The sequence below is a fragment of the Xiphophorus couchianus genome, chromosome 1 (genome assembly GCF_001444195.1).
Source record: "Xiphophorus couchianus chromosome 1, X_couchianus-1.0, whole genome shotgun sequence".
NCBI lineage: Eukaryota > Metazoa > Chordata > Actinopteri > Cyprinodontiformes > Poeciliidae > Xiphophorus > Xiphophorus couchianus.
This window is the reverse complement of record NC_040228.1, coordinates 2129837-2142927: the sequence shown is the minus strand read 5'-3', so window position 1 is coordinate 2142927 and position 13091 is coordinate 2129837. Positions and strand designations below refer to the sequence as shown.

General features: G+C 38.3%; 1 protein-coding gene across 6 annotated transcripts in view; it reads right to left on the bottom strand.

Moving 5' to 3' along the window:
• hdac7a (histone deacetylase 7a) overlaps positions 1 to 13091 on the bottom strand; it is an 80364-nt gene that overhangs the window by 28003 nt on the left and 39270 nt on the right. The window lies entirely within an intron of this gene.

Sequence of the window (13091 nt, the reverse complement as noted above, 5' to 3'; positions counted from 1 at the left end):
AAATTTCCCATTACATAACTCTAGTTTTTATTATATAGAAACTGAATGTTCTGCAGTCTAAGACTTGGAAAGAGTAAATACTTTTAAACTCTAAATTATTTTAATAAAAATAAATATTTTTGAAAATTTAGACAGAAAAAAATGTTAGAATTTGGGGCTTTTAAGCAAAACCATGAGAGAAAACGCAATAAAAACTGAAATATGTCCAAAACAAACATAAAAAATTCAGCTTTGTGGTTTGATTTTTCCTTTTCAGCAAACAAATAGAATTAATAAGGACATTTAAAACATTGACAAGTTTTTACCTGGGAATCCCTTATCTATTTTATTGAAATATCCACTTCCTAGATCAGAATCACACAAACTTGCAGCTGGCATCGTTCCCAAAGGAGGAGCCTGCAGATAATTTGGTTCCAGATTGACAACAAGCAAACCGCTTTATGATATCTATATTTAAACATGAGATCTAGTCACTGCAGCAGTAATAAAAAAGCCTCGACAGATTTCAATAAAAATGTGTCGCACAAATTAGCAACGATGCAGAAGATATGAGCACTCTGGGCTATGCACTCTTTACCGTATCATAGTTACAGTTGATTTATGGTGCAATACTCAACAGAAGACTTCCTCTTAATATCCACTGAAAATCTTTTTTGTAAAGTTTACTGACAGCAGCTGTTACGGTTCCTTATAGCTACAGTAATACAGAATTAAAGTGCAAAATTACATTCACTGCAAAAGCACAGAATCTGAAGTATTTTTGTCTAGTTTCTAGTGTAAATATCTTACACTTAAAATCAGACAAAACTAAATTACAAGAAACTTTTCAGCAAGACATGGGAGCTTGTTTTAAGTCAATTATTTCATAATATTGATAAAAAAAATAGTAGTTCCACAAGCAGATTATTTCATTTATGATTTTGAGTGAAATAATTTGCCAGTGAAGCTACAATTATTATCAATATTAAAGACGTATTGACTTAAAACAAGCTCCTATATCTGGTTGGACTTATAAGCTAGTTTTCTCTTATTTCAAGTGTGCTAAGATATTTACACTAGAAACTAGACAAAAATACTTAAGTTTTTATGTTTTTGCAATGTAATAAGCTTAGTTTGGCTGCTGCACTCTGCACATTTCCATGCCCTTTGCATGCAGTCGGGGCTATTTGCATAGCATGGCTGAGTCACTGGGAAACATCGCCTCAACCGGCGCTAAATGCAGGATCAAGGAAGGAAAGAGCTTGGGAAAAGGCAGAGTGGGAGGTGAGGGAAGGCATTTTATGTCCATGACACACAGAGATGTTCCTGATACACAGAAAAAAAAAGTGACTCAGATCAGCAGCAGCTGTAAAAAACCGTCGCATAAGCTACACCAGGAGCGAGCAAGAATAAACACACAAAAGCGACGCTCTTTCCTCCATCCACTCATTATTTCACACTACTTCCATCACTTTTACATTCACCTGAATGACACTTCCTTGTGAGCAAACCTTTGTAAACATTCCAAAAACCCACACCCCACTCATAAACAGATGCATCTGCACACGTTCTCATGAGGCGCACAAACACTGAAACAGGCTGGAGCAGACACTGATTGCTCAAACCTGCCTGACGGTGAAACCACACTTTCAAGTGCACACATACGTGCACACGCGCACTGACGATTATTAAAAATAACTTCATCTGACATCATCAAGCTGCTTCTGGAGAAGTAAATGTCACTCATAAAGAGGTCTGGTCTGCCGCCAGCAGGCGCAGCGGAAATACAGTGAAATGAAAGCGACTGTCTCAAAAGTTCTGTTTTGGTTGATCTTTTGCATGCGGGGTGTGTGTGTGTGTGTGGATGTGTGTGAGTGTGTGTGAATGATTGCGTGCAGGTCAGTGCCCCTCCATATTAGGAAGTACAAACACAGCCCGGATGCAGACTCTGGCTGGAATGATAGAGGTCTCATGGCAAGAGATGCACATTCACACCATCGCAGAGCGCTGGGAGCATTTACTTTTCTCCAGTGACATCCAGGAATAATAAAGTTATTATTCTCAAGGAATAATAACTTATTATGTTCTCTCTCTTACATGTTCTCTCTGAGAGAGAGAGAAGATGCTTATAAAAGGAAATGAAGAATGAAACAGTGAGTCTGTTTCTGCTTCTTGCTCTCCTGTCCTGAAATTTGGGGAAACCAGAAGCAGAAGCACATGGTGATGTCACCACAGATTCTCTGAAACACAAATGAATCTGATAACTAAAAGTGTTTCTAATTAGATTAGTTCTGTCAATTGACTTAAAAATGTAATCAGATTAATCACATTCTAGCTCTATACGTAATCAATATGAACTAACTTTGTAAGCTTGAGCCACAAGCCAAGCCCAACCTTCCTCTGCACTCCAACCAATTAATAAACAAACAATTATCTCTTTTTTATGTTTTTGTAGCAGAAAGCAAGTAATGCAGTCTCCCAGCACTCAACAGCAATTAAGGGAAACTTGCAAACAACTTAGCAAACGTATTCAGGGGATAACTGACAGATAAGATACATTTTATTTTCTAGTACTCGGGTGCCCCTCCCCTTTCTGATGCCACCCTGGCATCAGAATATGGGCTAAATGGGCAAATACCCATCCAGCTCATACCTGTAGACATGCTGCATCACAACAAGTTAAAAAATGTCAAACTTCTGTTTATGTCACGGAAAAACTTTCAAGCTACTGTGAACTAGGAAACCCTCTGTGGGAGAGAGGCTCTTAGTCAAAACAGGTTGTTCAATTAATTATGTAATAAAGTTATTAATTCATTATGTAATAAACAGGTGTTCACAATTTCAGATCAACTGTATGTGTCAATGCATTAATGTTGACAGCCCTAAATTAGATATGAAATCCAATGTGACTAAATGATGGAGATTTTTACTGATTAGCCTTTCATTTGAAAACTTTGTTTCTCATTTCCCACAAACAGAATGCATCTCAACTGAACCCAAATGTTTCTTTTAAACTTTTCAATAGCTGGGTTTGGATTAGCTCAAACTTTCTGAAATGACGGAACTGAGGAAAATCTTTCTGACCGTTTGGCTGATGAACGACTTGACCCATGATGAACTCTGGTCCTGCAGACAGACTAAAGGTTTTGTATGAAAATACAGTTTGAGTTCCCATGTTTACAACGTGACCCTTCACTCACAGACTGGCTGTAAACTCCTGAATCCAAATGACCTCTCTCTGCAGGTTTCTCCAAGCAACTCCATGTTCATATTGCAGAATCATATCATGTTTCTGCTCAGAATCACAACTTCACTGTTTTCTCTTGTGTGGAGTTTACCTGATTTGCATGTAGGGATGAAAAACTTAAGTGTTTCATATCAGTCGACATCAATAATTATTGATTATATTTGCTGCTGCCCTGCGACAGACTGGCGACCTGTCCGGGGTGTACCCCGCCTCTCACCCGAAACATTCGCTGAAGATAGGCACCAGCACCCCTCCCAAACCTGCTAGGGACAAGGATGTACAGAAAATGGATGGATGGATGGATGGAATGGTGGATATGTTTGCTGCCAAACTGGTGGCATGACCTTTCCTGTTTTTCATATTTAAGTAGTTATGAGGGAAAGTTATGACAAAACATGAAACTGCTGCTGTGCAAGTTACTCAACAGGTCGTTGCTAGGTAACCTAAGATTGAGTGAGTTAATTAACATCACCAACCTAGCTTAGCTCCCCTGCCTACATCTCTCGGAATGTTGTGCGGTTATGTACAGGAGTTCAGTGAATATTCTATATATTGAATATTCTATCAGACATGTCTATTGATACTGATCACATATCTATCAAAATATTGTTGTCTAGACTTATTTGCTTGTTTTTTTTTTTCAAAAGCAAACTCCTGCAAAAAGACATGCTGGAATAACGTACAAAGAAAATCTGAACAAGAAAAAAGTCACATGTCTGACTTTAAAGACACAGATGGGACACTTAAACTGATCAAATTTTTGATCTGGATGATTTTCTTTTGCTGAAAGAAATTATTTTTGCTTCAGTCAATTAAACTATATCATTTGAATTCTGTTTTTCTTTAATTGTACATTATTTTACAGCTTTAAAACACCCATTGAGACGAACATGGCGCTCCTGGTAATCTCACTGTTACTTTATTTCTATTGTCAGAAGAACAAACAGAGGATTAGGTGAGCGCAAACAGAACATAATGCAACATTAGGCTCTGAACTCCAAAGCTCCAGTTGAATCTACAGAGACAGACACACAAAAAGAAGCAACAAAAGCTACAATGACTGTGTGAGTGGGACAATGTGTGATATTATGGAAATCGCCATGGCAGCAGTGAAGACGCCATTTGCCTGGTAGAGCAGAACCGTTGGGAATGTGCTGATTTGTTGGGCAGATTAGGCGAGTGTTTTCCAGACGGGCCAAATGAAACACAGGTGTGTTTGTCTGAGATAGTCGCTCCCACACAGTTGTAAAGGTAATGCCTCTCCTTTGATTCCTCCCAGCTGTTTCTACTTTATTTTAAGCGAGTGCACAGTTTAATCGGGACTGGTTTTACAGGTCGGGTCAGAGCGTGCAATAGTTGCTCTCTCTGTCTCATCGGATTATTTTGTTCTCAGAGAGTGGGAAGGTGTTGCCGTATGATGCAGACGACAGATGACACGTGCTTTTCAAGGTTTGTTGAAAAAATCCCATTTGCCAGTTTGCCACATGCAGTGTAGGGGACAAAGAGCCATGCAGAGCTCTGAGGGCCCGTCCACAGGGAAACCATTCCTTTAAAAAACTGGAACGTTTTAACCTTCTATGTCCTAGGAAACCATAAACAAGTTGATTTTTTAAAGCTGTTAAAATGTCACCCTCACATATTCATGTTGCTAACAAAAATGCCTCTTGTGAAAACGCAGATGAATGGATCTAACCTGACCTATGACTCCGAACGCATCATTCATAACAACAACAATGGTGGTTTACATGTTCATGGTTGTGATGCAGCTGTTGCAGAACCTCCTTCATCTCATTAAAGCCCAGTTTCTATGCAGCACATATCTTGTTCCAACTTCCAGAAAAATGCAAAACTGTGGGAACACTGAGTTCCTTAAAATCAAGATTAAAAACCCACCTGTTTAGAGCTTCCTTTCATCCATAATAAGTGGAAAATTGATCAACATGTTTGATGTATATCTGCTTGGTGAAGGCATCTGACAAAATATAATGTTAGTGCAATTTCATAATTGTTTACTTTATTATGTTTTTATGGAGTGAAGCACTTTGAACTGTCTTGTTGCTGAAATGTGCTAAACAAATCAACTTGACTTAATCAACTTTAAGACACGGATAAAGTCCAGAGCTGAATCCAAATATGAAATATGTTTCACGATGTGAAAAATGATGCTCAGATTCTCTGCATGTCTGTAGGGAAACTTTTTTCAAAGCACTTTCTTTCGACCTCACAACTACACTAATTCCTAGTGAAATACATTAATGTTGTATTTTTGTCAGAGCACAATGCCACATGGCAGAACACAGGCAGCAAAACTTAAGTTTGTGCAAAACAGAGTAAAGAAAAAAAATACAAACTGCTCAGCCTAAAGCGAAGGGAGAGGGCAGGAAAAAGACAAGAAAAGCAAGTTGCTCAGCAATCTTTGGCTACCTGCGTGTTAGTGAATTTCTCTTGTGCTGACAGAGACGACACTCGGGACAGTGCGGCCAGCTTTAGAAAACAAAGTTATGATGCACAGAGCTGACACCGCCTCTTGTTTTGTCACATGTCCAAATATAGCCATAACATGGCCGCCTGTTCTCACTGTACCGACAGGAGCGCCTGTGGCTCAATCACTCATCCCCAACAGCTACTTTCAATAGATGAATATCTCATTACGTTTGGAGTGTTTGAGTCAGCATGCAAAAAATTTTTTAAAATGAATACAAATGAGACCCCTTTAAAGTGGTAAACGGAGGAGATAAAAAGGTATGAGTAGTAACTTTATAAAATCAAATCTTTGGGTCAAATTTTACAAGAAAAACACTGAGTGCTCAGTAAAGTATGGTAGTGGCAGGATTATGCTCTGGGGTTACTTTTCTTTTGATGGATAAAGCATAAATCTAAATGTACAAAACAATGACATCGTGAGAGGAAAATGAGCCAGAACTAAATCTGAATGATGAAACTGGATCAATGGTTGCTTTAAAAAAGGGTGTGAACACTTATGTAACAGGCTTTTGAAGATATTTTTCCTTCTGACATATTTGTTTGTTTTTCAGTTGGATTGGACAGGATGAATGTTTTAAAAGGCTTGAAATGACTCATTATGGTGTGTTTTTTATATCAAAACAATCTGGTATTATACTAGAGGTGTGTGTACTTTTCAGACCAACTCTGTGTGATATTTGTTGCTTGTTCTCTGGTACCAAAAATACAGTTGAAGGTTGTCTCACTCTAACTTAGGAACTTATCAGCTGATGATATGCAAATGTCAAAATAAGACACTAATGAAGCACAAAGAGGTCCATTAGAATAACATGAAACCTATTTTAAGTAAAAGCACATTTATAGCAATACACTAGAAAATCTCTCACTGCAGCCTGAAGCAGAACAGAAATAACTGCCACTAAGCGTCTCAACAGTGCAGCTCGTCAAATTCTTACTATTGTCCATTTCCTCATTTGGCAAAGTCAAATTTGAACTTTATGCTGAAAGTGCAATTTAACTTCTGCAGATAATGCAATATGTCACGACAGAAGTATAGAAAAAAGAAAGCCAACTGAAAATGATTCAAGCTTTAATTTGCTTTTCCTGTTAGTGGCATGTTCTCTCTTGGGCATTATTCTGAAAAAAAACAACAAATATTATGCGTTTTAAAAATAATTACAATGTATTGAATTAGATAAAAAAAGAAAAACATATTATTTAGATCCTCTAACCCCTACATGTTGCACAATTATGTCAGAAGGGAAGAAGTCCCAACTGCTTCTGTAGCGTAGGGTGAAGTGGCACACTTAAAAACTCAGCACACCATCCATCCATCCATCCATCCATCCATCCATTCATTCATTCATTCTCTATAGTGCTTGTTCTTGCCTCTCTTTCATTGGGCGAGTGGTCTGAGCACACCCTGGTCATGCCATAAATCCCTTCTTACATTTCTAGTCATAAAAAGCTGCTCTGCATCGACTTCTGGTGTTTGTCAATTGACTAGTGAACGAAACTGGAAAGTTTTCTGTCTGCTCACTGGTAAACCCTCCAGTTGGAAAAGTAAAAATCCTATCAGTCAGTGAACACACTATGACTAACTGCTAACAGGCTGTTGCAACAACAACACTCCTCAGTGTGGTAGTCGTTAATGAGGGAAAGAGACTCAAAGTTAGCCGTTTGATCAGTGGTTTTACTTTAAAGTCAATGGAAACATAAAATAAAGTTTTATATTGTTTTTAAGGTATGTTAGCAGTTCATATATTCTTTACCATTTCTACTGTTGCTGTTTGTGTTGTTCTTGAGCAGATGTGCTGCAGTAGCGCAAAACTTTGTATTGAAAAACATGTTTTTTCAAAATTGCAGTGTTTGTATTAAGTGAATTTATTTTTGTAATTCTAATTTGAGCAATTTTACGATTAATAGAAACGCAGCTACTGACTGTTCTCCCACATTGACGCTGCTGCTAATATAAATGCTTAATGACCAAACACAGGAGGAAATCTAGTCAAAAGTCATTTTCTTACTAATTGTCTTGTGGGAGCTACTTACTGCCTTGCAGGAAAAGGAGGTTGGCTCTTTAGCCAGTGGATGTCTGGGTTCTCCCTGTGCAGTCTGGCTTCCTCACACAGTCCAAAAACTTGACTTTTAGGTTAACTGGTTACTTAAAATACTTGAATGATTTGGATGACAAAAATCTTTTAAAATGTACACCATTTTAAAGAGAAGTGTTTGTGAGCACTGTAAAAATAAGGAATATTTCTGTTTTTAAGAACTAGAAATGTTTGCGAATATACAGGAAATTTGCTGTAAAAAATATGGAAAATTTTAGTTTGTGAGTAATTTTAATATGAAAACCTGTTAAATTACAGCAAAAATCAGATTTTTGGAAATGGAGATGTTTGTACAATTAACCATAAAGAAACACAGAAAAAGTCCTGGCAGAAAATTACCAGAACATTCTCTGTGGGGTTTTTTTTACTGTTTTTTTTCTTCTTCTTTACAGTGTATTTACTGTATAATCAGACTTTGCTTTGGTTGATATGTACCATCCACCTCACCTTACCTATAGGTATGCACTTAATATTAACAGACAATTAATGAATAAATGTCAAAAAAACAGAAGGACAAATTTTTAGTTCTGAAATTGGTATTGTGCGACTAGAAACCAGAGTAAAAGCAATCCATAACTAATCTTTTTGATCAGCACATCTCTGGCTTTATTTCGAGTTTGAGTGATGGAGGACCTTGGATGCGATATAAAGTGCAGGTCCAGTTTCCAAAGTTGTCACAGAGTTTCCACAAACATCTGGCGCTGCTCTCTGTTCTCTCGCTGCGCAAATCTGCTGTTTTTGTTTTAACATCAAATGCAGCAGACGAGAATGACAGCTAAGAAGAACTTTTCTTCTCTCCATACCTTTAAAAGGCTTATATGCAGTTTTAAAGTCCCTCCACTGGCTCCCTGTAGCTCAAAGAATAGACTTTAAAATATTGTTGTTAGTTTACAAATCACTGAATGGCTTAGCACCACAATACATTAAAGATCTGTTGTTGTATCAACCTTCCAGACCTCTCAGGTCTTCCGGTTCTGGTTCTGCTCTGCATCCCCAGAACCAAACGAGGAGAAGCAGCTTTCAGCATCTATGCACCACAAATTTGGAACAAACTTCCAGAAAACTGTAAAACAGCTGAAACACTGATTTCTTTTAAATCTCGACTAAAAATCCACCTGTTTAGGATTGTATTTGAAATGTAATCAATGACAAATTTATTGATGGAACTTGACTTAATGCTGTGTTTTGATTGTTGATTCTATGTTGCATTGTGTTTCTGTGTTTGTAATGATGTAAAGCACTTTGAAATGCCTTGCTGCTGAAATGTGCTATACAAAAAACATTTGATTGATTGATTGATTGATTGATTCAACCAAACACACAGCAACAACCCTTCAAATTCCTGGAAGACTCCTTCAACTTGTTGCATGTCTTTCTCTAAAGTTGTAAAAATCCTAAAACAGAAAATGCACATAAACGTACACGTTGTAATCTCCAAATTCAAAGTCAAAAGGCACATACCCGTGTTTGTCATGTAAATATCCGGCAGTGTAAAACCCCCAGTAGCACTTCTGCCTCAGCCAGCTCACAGCAGGATCTATAATTAGACAGAGAGCTCTACTCCCCTCCAGTCATCTTTTACTGCTGGCCACATCCTCTTTTTTTCTTTAACTCCTTCCCTTTCTTACCCTTCACTCCCTGCTTCTCTCGATTTCTGCAACCATCGCTCGACTCTGTCCAACAACAAGCTGTTTGATTCGTTCATTTCTCTTGCTCCCAGCTTAAAACGGAACAGTCAGATAAATGGAGCATGCTATTAAGACTACAAAAAAGAAAACCTCAATGAGAGGACTAACTGACCAGACTAACATAAAAAGGTTTTTTTTTCTAAACTGTTTTTTCTTTGTTTTTTGTGGGGTTTTTTAACCAGTTGCGACTTTCACTCAGGTACCTCTGAAGTGTCCATCTCGTTAACAGCAGGGATGGTAACTATGGTGACACCAGCGGTACACTCGACAGGAAGTTGAGTCTATAAAAGCTCAACAATGACAGAACCGGGGTGGCTTCCTGTCTGAGAGCTCAGTTTAGACTCCCATTTCCTCCCATCTCCCTTCCTAGCTGTTGTGACGCAGTGGACGCTGCTGCTGCTGCAGTGCTTTTGAGCACAGCCACCGTGAACTCTATTATCAAGAGTAAAATCGCCACCAACTGGAGCATGGTGAAGAATTACCGCATCACCCCACCTCTGACCCCTCCATCACACAAAGCAAATCACTGCTCCGACGCTGAGCATATGACTGAAAAGCAGAGAACTCTGACATCATTTAATGACTCTGATTAATGGCTAAACGCTGCCCGAAGGCAACGGGCTAATGCGACAAACACACACTTGCTTACTAATACATCCATTATAGGAACATGGAAAACTACTAAGTAAGCTATTGACAACCCTGTTAGGCTGTGCCTCATTTATTCCACATGCTTTTCAGACTAAATGGATTCAGAATTTTTTATTTTTTTTAAAGCACTTGGAGATCAAAGGTAAAAAAAAATGGTTGAAAAAATTTCTTGGTGGCATCGTTGCAGATTGTTACTGATTTTGCTTACTGCAGTTTTAGGGAAGTGTTGTGGTTTGTTATTTCTGCAGAAATCCGTCGTGACTCACACTGGCTGCAGGAATTAATTGTACATTTTTTTTATTGTTGATGGGGTTTTTTTTCTCAGTAGCAAAGCCTATTAGATTTTGCTTATTTATTTATGTAAGACCTTCTTATTACACGATGGAAAAAATGCACACTCTCAGGTGAATCACGTTCTCCGGTAAGATTCCTCGGACATTTATGGATCAGACCCGTCGATTTGTCAACTCAATGGGTTTTATTCTCGGAGCTAAAGGTCTGTGAATGATGGGAAAGGTGATTTTTTAAAATTGACTATAAGGTTTTGAGTGTATACACTTCAAAAAAAAGAAAAAAGAAATCCACCCTATTGCTAAATCGGCCTTGTGCAACACAGGATTTCTATGAATAGTCTAATACTGACAGTTAGGATCACATGTTCGTTTACTCTGTCGGCCTGCACTCCCTTTGTCATCAGGACTGCTGCTCATACTACCAGTAAACACCAGGCCAGATTCCTCAAGATTTGCCAATCCTCACTGTGTCTTGCAAAATTATTCATACAGCTTGAACTCCTTCACATTTTTCTTTCACCAAAAACCAGACTTGAATAAATTTAGTGATTTTTACATGGCAGATCAACAGCCAAAAGTAAAACAAATGTGAAGTTGAAAAAAAAATTGAAAATAATGACATTTATTTTAAAAAAACAGTCATGTTGTTTAGTTCAGCTCCCCTTTACTCTGATACCCCTAAATGATAACCATCAGCTCTGTCGTGAACAAACAGAATAATAAAGACAAAGGAACGGAAAAGAGAGTCAGAGTTAAAGTTGTGGAGAAGTTTAAAGAAAATAAATAGTGCTGTCATTAGTCTGACTCTCTTCGCTCATCTTTCTGCTCTTGTTTGTGACTGACTGCCGTACAAGACCGTGTAGCACGCTGCTGCAAAGTAGGTAACCCTCCACAGCTTTTAGGTCAAAATAGGTCATATGCGTTATTTAACATTAACGTGTTAAGCTTTTTAGATTAATCACATGTGGTAACGCATTAACGTTGACAGTCCTACTTATAAAACAATAACACAATTATCTGAAACTTTGAAAGAGTGTGGCGTAAGTGCAAAGTCATCCAGGAACTGTTACTCTGAAGCTGCAGAGGGAGAACCTGTTGACAGGACAGAATGGATTTAGCTAAATATGGAGTAATAATGTAAAAAACAAATACCATTACAAGCTTTAATACTCGAGATCGAGGTTGAGGTTTAAGTTTCAGCAGAACAATGGCCCTAAATACGCAGGCAGAGCTGAAACAGTTTACATTAAAACATCCAAGTGTTAGAGGCTTGGTGCTTTAGCTGCAGAAGCAATACTTCTACATAGTCTGGATACAGGTGGTTGGATGGACTGCATCAAAGCTTTTTTTAGTCTGTCACATAAAACCCCAACAAACTCATGACAAATTGAGAAAAGTCCAACAGGTATGGATATTTTTGTAAGGAATGCATATAAATCTGTTGAGGCAAAATAAAACTCTTTAAATTAAAGGAACTTTGATGTCAGAACAGCTTTTACTGTATGATTAAAGTCCTGTTTTATGCTTAACAACTAACTTCATCTTCCAGCCTCAGAGTTCTTTAGCCGGATCCGTTTCTTTTCCCCAACCTCTCCAGAAGTCGCTCACCCTTCTCTGACACAATCGCTCCACACAGATCTGTGAGTTATCTGCTTTTCGTACTTTCCGCTGCTTTCTCATCTCTCTCTCTTCCTCCTTCATCCTGAGGAATCCGCAGCTGTCACTCCCATTCAAATCCCTTTCGTCTTCTCATAGCAGCTGGTCCGACGGGGTGTATGCGTGTGTGCGTGTTGGCATTTGTGTGTATCTGCCTGCCTTCAACTGTCGCCAAACTATTTCTATATATACGGCCCTACTTTGCTGGTACAAACTCAAGTGGTAAATGGTGGTGTGTGCTGCTGTCAACAGCTTTCACAACTACTTCATGGCTCGTGTGTCTCTGTGCCTGTGTGTTGGGGTGTGTAGGGGTGTGTGTGTTACGAGGACAGATAGTTGAGGACCGGGCTCTTGACTGAGAACAAAACACAGTGTTAAGTGAGGACACCAGAGGAACCTAAATCATCCACGTGTCTCTGGACGGTATCTGGCTCCGTCTCCGTCCCGTACCAGACTGCTTTTGAAGGAGGCTCTGATTTTATGTTCCAGTCTAGGACAAAATGGAAATTTCTCTCACTGGTCAAAATCAGATGTGGATTCAAAACTTTAGCAAGAATTTCATAAATGGTAAGCAGGGTGAATGAATGGGGCTTCGAGGTTTATCATGATATTTTGCGGTAGAATTATGATTGCAATAAATGTGACAATAACAAGTATTTATTGCTTCTTTCTGAGGGAACTGTATGATTCTGACTGCATGACAGCAATCACAGACACACAAACATGGAAAAACATTCCCATTTGCAATACGCTTCTTTTGGACACCAGTAATATACAGAAGTGTAATTTGCATGACTAAACTGCTCATATATTTGAAAATGTATCGACATTTATTGATACGTTCATTGAAAAAACAACGACAAAAATAAGAACACTTCCTGGGTTTCAAACATTAACTGGAATTTATTGTGACAACAATAAATCAAAATTCTTATCATGATAAAAAAAATTAACATCTGCTAAACTTAGCAGGAGTTTTCATGTTTATTTTACATGTTTA